The following is a 9,914-nucleotide window of genomic DNA, read 5'->3' on the forward strand; positions in this document are numbered from 1 at the left end:
TGATATAAAAGTAACTAAAGGATGAAAAAGAGGAGTGTATTGGGTACAGAAGGAAGGGAAAGGTAGAATGGAATGAATTATTTCACATGAAGATGAATAATAAAACTATTACAATGGAAGGAAAGATGGAAGGGTGGGCAATGGGCATCACTTCAGCCTTACTCTTATCAGTATTGGGTCAATAGGGGAAAAATGTACCCAATCAGTACAATATAGAAATCTATCTTACCCAACATGAAAGTAGGAGAAGAAGAGATTAAGTAAAGTAAATGAAGGAGAAGACTGACAGAATAGAGGAGAGAGAGGGGTTATGAGTAGAAAGCAGAAGCAAAACATTGATGAGGAAAGAGAGGAAGAAAGGAGAAATAGGACAAACAGAATAAAAAATTAAAAGGGAGAGAAATATACTTAGTAATCATAACTGAGAATGTGAAGGGATGAAATCTCCCATAAAATAGAAGCAAATAGCAGAGTGGATTCTATGGATCCTACAATATGTTGTTTACAAAAAGATACCACAGACAATGAAGTAATATCGATAATAAACATACATGCAGCAAGTGGTATAGCATTCAAACTCTTAAAGGAGAAGTTAAATGAGTTAGTTTTATCACCAAACAAGAGAAAGAGAGCATTCAAAATGTAAAATAGATCATTTAATTATATCAAATTAAAAAAGCTTTTGCACAAACAAAACCAATGCAGTCAAGATTAGAAAGAAAGCAGTGAGCTGTGAAATAATATCTATCATATCATAGATATTGTATTTGATAAAAGCCTCACTTTTCAAATATATAGAAAACTGTCAAATGTATAAGAACACAACACATTCTTCAACTGATAAATGGTTAAAAGATATGAAGGCAATTTTCAGATGAAGAATTCAAAGCTATCTCCAGGCACATGAAGAAGTGCTCTAAATCACTTTTGAATAGAGAAATGCAAAATAAAACAACTCTGGAGTGCATTCTCACACCTATGAGATTATTTAAGATGACAAACAAAGGGATATGATAAATGTTGGAAAGGATATGGGAAAATTGGGACACTAATGCACTATTGGTGGAGATGTAAAAATCATTTTAGAAGTATGTCCAAAGGGCAACCAAACTGTATATACACTTTGATTCAGAAATACCACTGTTAGGTATGTATCTCAAAGAGATCATAAAAAGGGGGAAAGATCTACATGTATAAAAATATTTATGGCTGCCCTTTTCATGGTGGCAAAATATTGGAAACTGAGAAAATACTTTAACTAGGGGAATGGCCGAACAAATTGTAGTAAATGAATAATGCAATACCATTATGAAATAAGAAATGATGAACTGGCAGATTTCAGAAAAATTAGGTAAGATTTGTATGAACTGATGCAAAATGAAATAAGCAGATCCAGGGAAACATTGTAAACATATTATCAATATCATATGATGACTAAGTATGAATGACTCAGTTCTTCACAGCAATGTAATAATCTAAGACAAGTACTAAAGGCTCAGAAAGGAAAATGCTATTCACATTAAAATAAAGAACTAATGGACTCTGAATGTAGATTGAAGCATACTATTTTTACTTTATTCTTTTTTCATTTTTTTTCTTTTGATCTGTTTCTTCTTTCACAATTGTGACTAACATGAAAATATGGTTTACATAACACATGTATAACCTATTTCATATTATTTACCACTTTTGGATGAGGAGAGGAAAAGAGGGAACTGAGAAAAATTTGAACCCAAATGCTAAAAATTGTATTGACATATAATTGGGAAATAAAATAAAGTATCATTAAAATACGTAGTATAAAGTACCTCAGCGCAAAGCAAGTACCATATAAATGTTAGCTATTATTAGTTATTATTATTATGGAGTACCTCAAACATCCATCCAATTAAAATGATCACACTTAGTGCATAGAATATGATTCATTGTATATAATTATAAATTAAGGATGACAATTATTGCAGTAAACCTAAACTTACTTTTTCTCTAAATGTTCATGACAAATGCATGCTACTTTTGGACACTTTCCATGACACTTGAGTATTGAAGTTACTGGACCTTGGTCTATTCTGCCCTGAGCTGCTATAGCCCATCTCCAGGGAGAATTCATGTGTCACTCTCCACATGAGGAAATAGTAAGTAGAGGTCATCCAATTAGTCGTCTTGCCTGCAGGCAGAAGTATACCTAAGCTGTCATCAATTCTTAACAATCTTCAGAGAAGAACATAGCTTCCTATAGTAGCATATCCTTGTGTTTAGCAATCCCCTATGCCAAGAAGTCCTTCCTCATAGCTACTTTAAAAAAAAAAAAAAACTCATAGCAGAATTTAAGTGCATCTTCTTTTGTCTGTTCCCCACTTGAGATGAACAATTCTGTCACTAACACTCACATAAGACACTTAATAAATTTGCATTCATATTATATCATTACATTTTTCTTCTTAATTAAAAAAATTCTTCCTTTCCAGCCTTTAAACTCCTACATGCTCTTTCCAAATGCGACATTCACAACTGAATTGAGAAGGGAGTGGAAGGTGAAGGGGAACTGGAGTTTTATTTCATGGAAGCAGGGAATTCTCACATTGTTAACTCCCTTCACTGGTGTTTAGCACAGATATTTTTCTTCATGTCTATCTTTCTATCAGTGTGTGTGTGTGTGTGTGTGTGTGTGTGTGTGTGTGTGTGTGTGTCCCTCTCCTTTTCTCTCTCTGTGTCTCTGTATATATGTCTCCTTTCCTCTATCCTAAACTTTCCTCTCCTGTCCTCTCTCTGTCTCTCTCAGTTTCTGTCTGTCTCTGTCTCTGTGTCTCTCTGTTGCTGTTTCTCCCCCTCTTTCCCTCCTTCTTTCCTTTCCTCCTTCCCTCTCCCTCCCTCTCTGTCTCTCTTTCTCTCTCTGTCTCTCTGTCTCTGTCTCTGTCTCTCTAATACACACACACACACACACACACACACACACACACACACACACCACAGAGAACTTGGGCAACTTCACTTTGATCACACAAATAGTATGTGATAGACACAGGATTTGAACACAAGTCTTCTTGAATCCAGAGACAGATCTCTAACCATTATCTCTCCTCTTTGCTATCAATTAACACTACTTATATTTTGTTCTTCAAGATCCTTATTACAATTTTCTTAATTTTATTGAAATCTTTTTACTTATTTTCGTTTTGTTAATTTCTCTTTTATCCTTAGAACTATACATTCTTATGTACTGTATTATAATCACTTTCATCAAGATTTCCCTTCCCATTAAATCTTCAAACAGCCTCTAGCTGCTAACAAAGGATCATTTTGAAATATTCTCCAAGTCCTAAAACCTTCGGATGGATTTTTTTTAAAAAAAGCATCTCAATAGTAAAGGACCTGATAATGTTTTTCATTTAGCCATTTGCTCCATTCAATCTTATAAAAAATGATGTCACTGTCATTTTAGTATCTCAGCATGGTCCCTCTGTATGATTGCTTTGAGATGCTAATATCATTCATAAGGTTTTGTTTTGGTCTTGTCCTCTCCTATGAAAGACTGAAAGAAATGTTATTAGATCTTTAAGATCTTCTTGACTAACTTGGAAAAGATAAGTTGGCAGAGGGGGATCAATATTTACATGGAGAGATAGTGAGACCCAATAACAGCCCAGGAAGAGCTGGATTCAAGTCTTAGCAATGTTATCTACTGGTTATCATCTTGTTCAAAGAACAATGCACCAAAGTGCAAAGTAGGAATTTCTCCTAAGACTATCTAAAGAGCAGAACTGGGATTTTCAAAGGTAGAAAGAATTTCATCATTGGAAATTTGTAATACCAATTAAATCACAGGTATATTTTTGTTTGCTTGGGTTTTTTGTTTTGTTTTGTTTTGTTTTTGTTATGTTTGTTTCTTATAAAGCCCTTTTGCAAGCTCCCTAAATTGTACCTGTATTTTTGGTCAAAAATTACATTTATGAGAAAGAATCTTTTGGAGGGAAAGGAAATTGGCTAATTATGATTTTGCAGTGGCTGCATTATGTTCCATTCCATGGTACCAATTTCAATATGCAATACCATACCAAAAAAAAATATCTTGTAACATATTTTGTTATTCTGTAGGTGTTATTTTCACTGATCTGTTTTTGAAAAGAACATTCCTGGAAGAACTGATCTTTTTTTTTTTCTCCTTACACTTTTGTATGAATGGTTTGCCTGCCCATTTATATGAATCAGACTTATTTTGGAACATAAAACTTTTGCTTGGAAGATTTAGAATCGTTATTAGCCTTTTAGCCATGGAGATGATTTTTTTCTTCAGTTTTCTTCAGTTTCTAACCTTCCATCCTTTTTAATATGTTGCAGTCTTTAATCTGTGAAGATTTATTTGATGGTGATAATTCCTAACATGCTTGTTTCTAGTTTGTCACCATAGTTGGACCTGAAGAAATGTCAGCTTCCCACCCGGAGGCCAGATCTTCTAAAGATGGCCATAGCCTGGGCAGATGCTAAAAATGTCTAGGGATAATAGTTTTGTGATAAGAAAAATGTTTGTAAGGATCAGGAGGCATATTCCAAGAGAACTGTGACATTTCTGTGCAGTTATTGTATGTGACCAGGAAGCCCTCCCAGAGTGACCAGTGAGAAACTAAACTAGACTTACAAGCCTCTTTTCAGGGGAGGAAGGATAGGGATTGAGAGGGAGATTCCAAACCAACTCACTTCTGGGGAGCCACAGGGGAGGATGACCTGATTAGGCAAAGAGGGGGAGGAGGGAAAGTTCTGCCCTGGCATTCTACACAGCTGCCAGTTTCAAGGTTGGTGTTCTCCAGAGGAACCAGTAGAGAGCAGAATTTCCCTGCCACATTAAGAAATATCCACATTTTTTTTTCATTCTCTTCCTTCCTTCCACTAGATTCTTTAAAACCCTAAACTGTGTTAGTCAGCTGAAATTATCTCCATACCAATTATTCTTTTTTATCCTTTGTCAAAAAGGACTTTCTCATTTTCAGTGGAAAACTTATATTATTTTGAAATTATTTGTAGCCCACAGAAGCACTAGCCTAGCTATTCAAAGTCAACTGAATCATTTGGCTACTTTTCAAGTCTGATTCTGTCTGAGGTGTTTGTGTAAAAGAGTATGAAGACTGGGTAGATTTTCTATTAGAATGTCTACAATACCTTACTTATATTCTATCTATATATTCCTTAAGAATGATGGCTTGGAAAGTTAATTTAAATGGTGAGCAACTTCCTTTTAAAAAATTAATTTATACATTTTATTTGGAAGCATCATATACTTTCCAAAAAAGCATCCAATAAACACAAAGTCATTGTTTATCATCAATTATAAATTTGAGTATAATAGTGGGCAAATCATTTAACATTTCTGGGTTTCTCCATATCTTTAAAATAGAAAAGTGGTGGTATTAGTAAGTTTAATCTAGGCTTCATGAATTTGGGTTTTCTTTTAATGTTCTTATAGTTGTATTTTGGCATAATTTATTTATAGTTTAGCCTTGTGCATTTTATTTTATGTACTTAAAGACAGAGAAGGGGTCTATAGGTCTCACCAGATTGCCAAAGAGTTCCATGGATGAAAAAGATTAAAGATCCCTGAGCTAGGTTACTTTAAGGAACCTTCTGCTACCTATATTGCTGGATGGAGTTCAGGAGACTCATTTCTCTTTTTTTTTTTTTTTTTTTTTTTTTTTTTTTTTTAGTTCAGGTTAACAGATGATAGGCTCAAGAACTGGAAGAGAGAAATCGTCAAGTCTGCGACCTCTCCATTTTATAGAGCATCAAACTGAAGCCCAGAGTTTATATGATTTTCCTAAGATCACACTGACAGTAAAAACCCTACAGTCAAAGATTCTGTCTTTTGTTTTAAACTGAAGGGAAGTCATTGGATCTCCTAAGCACTATTCATTGATGAAAAGTAAATTGATAGATATGCTATGTATGCAAATAGAATTATAAAATGAAATAATTACCACCAAATATTAGTACTGCCATTCTAGACACAGACCTTTTTAGACAGCTTCTTCCTTAAACTCTTAAATCTTATAACCTAGTTATTTTCCTCCACCTCCAAATGGTATTTGTAGTAGTAGAATAAAGTCCATTAATCTGGGTGTGAGGAACAGCTATGAAATGCATCTTTGGCCATGTTAAATGTCCTGTCTTCTTAATGATCCTCATCTTATCCCTAAGTACTCAAAGCTTTCCTAAGTTTCCATTATAAAGCCGGAAGAATGAACAGCCCACCTCAGTCTAATTCAATACAGGAAGGAGAAGGGAATGGATGCCCTGATACCAGCCTCAGTAGGTGGTTTCCATAATCATATAGACTACAGGAGCCTTCACTGCTGCTATTGGTTTTTTAAGCAAAACAAAACCGGTGAATAAATGTAAAAACCTTTCTCCTAAAGAGCTTTCTTTCAAAGAGATACCGGGGCATGCATGTATTAGCCTAAAGCCAATGTTTAAAACCTTCTGAAAATGGTATTTATGATAAAGCAAGTATCATCCTCACCACAGTGTTACTCATAAGGTAAGGGCTGCTTCTGTGAGAACTGCATGACAACTGAGGCTTAAAGAGAGACTTTTTTCTTTGCTTGATGTGATAGTTCTCTGAGATAACTGGTCAACTTTGTTTTTCTTCCTGGTCAGAGTATCATTAAATTTATGCTGGAGGGGGGGGGGGGGGGTTGAACTATTCGGATTAGAGGGTGAGTTTATCCTCCAGGCCCTCAACTATTGGTCTTTATTGGTTTGTCCTAAATGTGCTTTTGTGAGTATACAATAAATTGAAGTCTAGTTTTTAATTCCAAATTAAGCATAGTTTAGAGATCAGATTGGAGTGCAGAAATATTTATAATGTAAAGCTATTGTGCTATTGACTAAAGTTGGGAACATCTGTTGTGCTTCCTTTCTGGTCAGGCACAGTTAGGCTTAGTTTGGGAACTACTGATATGCAATGTAGATTACTTTTTAAGTGAATGAAGTTCCTTTATTTTCATCTGTAAAGGGCAAGGAAAAAACAAATAGATTAATAGCAAGCAAAAGTCTTTGGGATCCATTTTAATGAACAAAGAGGATTGCATTTAGCATATTCAAAATTTGGCTATATCTATCTAGAGCATCAAATTTTTCTTGAAAAAAGGTTCTTTCTATAAAATAAGTAGAGCATTCTCCTTTTTTGCCCAAGTTATTTGCTTAGCAATCCCCTTTTAAAATCTAGAGACCTTAAACATTACCTTCATCTTGGAAGCTGTCCATTTCCGAATCATTAGAATTCATGTTAAAACATTAATATTCTCTCTCTCTCCTCTCCTCTCCTCTCCTCTCCTCCCCTCCCCTCCCCTCCCCTCTCCTCTCCTCTCCTCTCCTCTCCTCTCCCCTCCCCTCCCCTCCCCTCCCCTCCCCTCTCCTCTCCTCTCCTCTCCTCTCCTCTCCTCTCCTCTCCTCTCCTCTCCTCTCCTCTCCTCTCCTCTCCTCTCCTCTCCTCTCCTCTCCTCTCCTCTCCTCTCCTCTCTCTCTCTCTCTCTCTCTCTCTCTCTCTCTCTCTCTCTCTCTCTCTCTCTCTCTCTCTTCCCTCCCTCCCTCCTTCCTTCTTTTTCTCCCTTCCTCCCTCTTTCTCCCTCTCTCTCTGTATCTCTCTCTTTGTCTCTGTCTCTGTCTCTCTCACCTTGTCTCTGCCTCTCCCTTTTTTCTGTCTCTGTTTCCCTTTCCCTCCCTTCCTCTCTGTCTCAGTCTCTCTCCCTCTGTCTCCTCCCTGTCTCTTTCTCTCCCTCTCCCGCCCTTCTTCCCTCCCTGTCTCTCTCCCTCTCCCTCTTTCTCTCCTTCTCTGTTTTTCTCTCTGTCTTGTTTCCCTCTATCTCTCTGTCTCTGAGTGTCTCTCTTTCTCTGTCTCTGTCCCTCTCCTCCCTCTCCTCTCTCTCTCTCTCTCTCTCTGTCTCTCTCTCTCTCTCTCTGTCTCTCTCTCTCTCCCTCTTTCTTTTTCTCTCCTTTCTCTGTCTGTCTTTCTGTCTGCCTGTCTCTTTCCCTCCCTCTTCTTCTCCCTGTCCCTCTCCTTCTGTCTCAATGATTTGGTTTTGTAACTATAAATACATAATGATAATTCAACAGGATATACATTATGATATAGACACAAAGAAGCCATGACCTTAATCTGGTGATTTATTTAGAAGATAGTTTGTTTTTTTTTTTTTTTTTTTTTTTCTCATCCAGCACCTGCAGCTGTAGTTCTTTATACATAATATAAACATTTGTTGAAGAGTGCATTAGATAGAATCCCCTTTCAAATATTTTTATTGTTTCCTTACTACATTCCCCAAACTAGTTCCCCAAACTATTTTAATTTTGTGTAAACCTTTTCAAAATCCCTTCTCAGCCAATTTCTCTGTTCCTCCTTTTGGGCATGAACAGTACTTCAATCAGTCTGGGCAAATCATTATCCCTTTAACAGGTATACATACTCACCCTTTCCCCTATCATTTGGACTCTCTTTTGTCTGAATTGATTACCTTAACTCTTCTTGGTCATCATCTAAACAAAGTTCTACCTTATTGGAAAAGCCCTCCCTAATTTTTGTTTGATTTCTCTTTTCATGGTTCATGTGCTTCTTGATACTTATAAGTTATCTTTTCCTGTAGCCATCTCATTTCTCTCCATAAGATTTCTTTTTCTGAAGCAATTGGGGTTAAGTGACTTACCCAGGGTCACACAGCTAGAAGTGTTAAGTGTCTGAGACCAGATTTGAACTCAGGTCCTCCTGACTGCAGGGCTGGTGTCTCTATAAGATTTTAAGTTCTAGAGTAGAGAAATTGATTTTGTATTCTTTAAGATATCTTCTATCTTTAAAATTCATTATCCTCTCATTCTCGCACTTAGTAGGTATTCAATGATTTGTTAATTATTAGTTGTAAAGGAAATAGAAAATATTATAGTCCCTGTAAAGAGAAGAAAGGCAGTTGGGAATCATCATTTTCCCAATTTCTCAAAAATCTTCAATGGTTCCTTATTGAACACAGAATAAATTGCACACTCTGGGATTTGAAGTTCTCTATACTCTACTTCTCACAAACTTTTCCAGTCGTACTCTGGAGACATATTGCATCCCGACCAAAGTAGACAGAAAGCTCTAGGTGAACTTCACTTTTTATTCCCTGATTCTGTGCATCCACCAAGCCACTTCCATGCCTGAATTTAACAACCTCTAAAAGTTTTCATATCAAAATCCTTCTCTTCCTTTAAGGCTTCTGTCAGGTGCCACTTTGTCATGAACCTCTCAGCCTCACAAACAACCACTAAAGTATCATCTCCCCCCCAACATTTCCTAGATTACTTTGTTTCTCTCCTTCACCATGGAATTTCCTATTTTTAAATTATTTTTATCTGTGTATATTCCAAAAGAGATTGTAAGCTTTTTGAAGCCCAAACAAATGCATCTTTATCTTGGAATTTCTATAACCTAAAATAGTGCCTTACACACCATAGGTACACAATTAAAGAACCTAATTCTCTAACTTTGGGAATTAGAATAAATCCTATTATTGTTTAGTGTTTCTAAGCTTAAAATCAGGATAAAAATTGTATTTCAATTTGATTGCAGAGATGTATAAAATATTAAAAAGTTCAGATTTTATTTGATACTTTTTTAATAGATTCAAAAACAATATAGCAAAATAGCTGATTATTCACTTTTAATACTTATGTTGTTCAGTCATTTCAGTTGTATCCCACTCTTTGTGATTTGTGATCCCATTTGGGCTTTTCTTGGCAAAGATACTGTGGTTTGCCATTTTCTTCTCCAGCTCATTTTACAGATGAGGAAACAAACTGGATGAAGTGACTTGCCCAGTGTCACACAGCTGGTAAGTGTCTAAGGACAAATTTGAACTCACAAAAATGAGTCTTCCTGACTCTTGGCCTAATGT

The 9,914-nt window shown here is 36.0% G+C and overlaps 1 protein-coding gene and 1 long non-coding RNA gene across 14 annotated transcripts in view; one reads left to right on the top strand and one right to left on the bottom strand.

The window, feature by feature from the left end:
• The window catches only part of TENM3 (teneurin transmembrane protein 3), a 3,351,339-nt gene that overhangs the window by 1,430,805 nt on the left and 1,910,620 nt on the right, over positions 1-9,914 (top strand). The window lies entirely within an intron of this gene.
• LOC141546049 (uncharacterized) overlaps positions 6,834-9,914 on the bottom strand; it is a 34,602-nt gene continuing 31,521 nt past the window's right edge. Inside the window, exon 6 of the long non-coding RNA XR_012483217.1 lies at positions 6,834-6,995. This is a non-coding gene — a long non-coding RNA (uncharacterized LOC141546049). The remainder of the gene's footprint in view (positions 6,996-9,914) is intronic.

Source organism: Sminthopsis crassicaudata, chromosome 6 (genome assembly GCF_048593235.1).
Source record: "Sminthopsis crassicaudata isolate SCR6 chromosome 6, ASM4859323v1, whole genome shotgun sequence".
Classification (NCBI taxonomy): domain Eukaryota; kingdom Metazoa; phylum Chordata; class Mammalia; order Dasyuromorphia; family Dasyuridae; genus Sminthopsis; species Sminthopsis crassicaudata.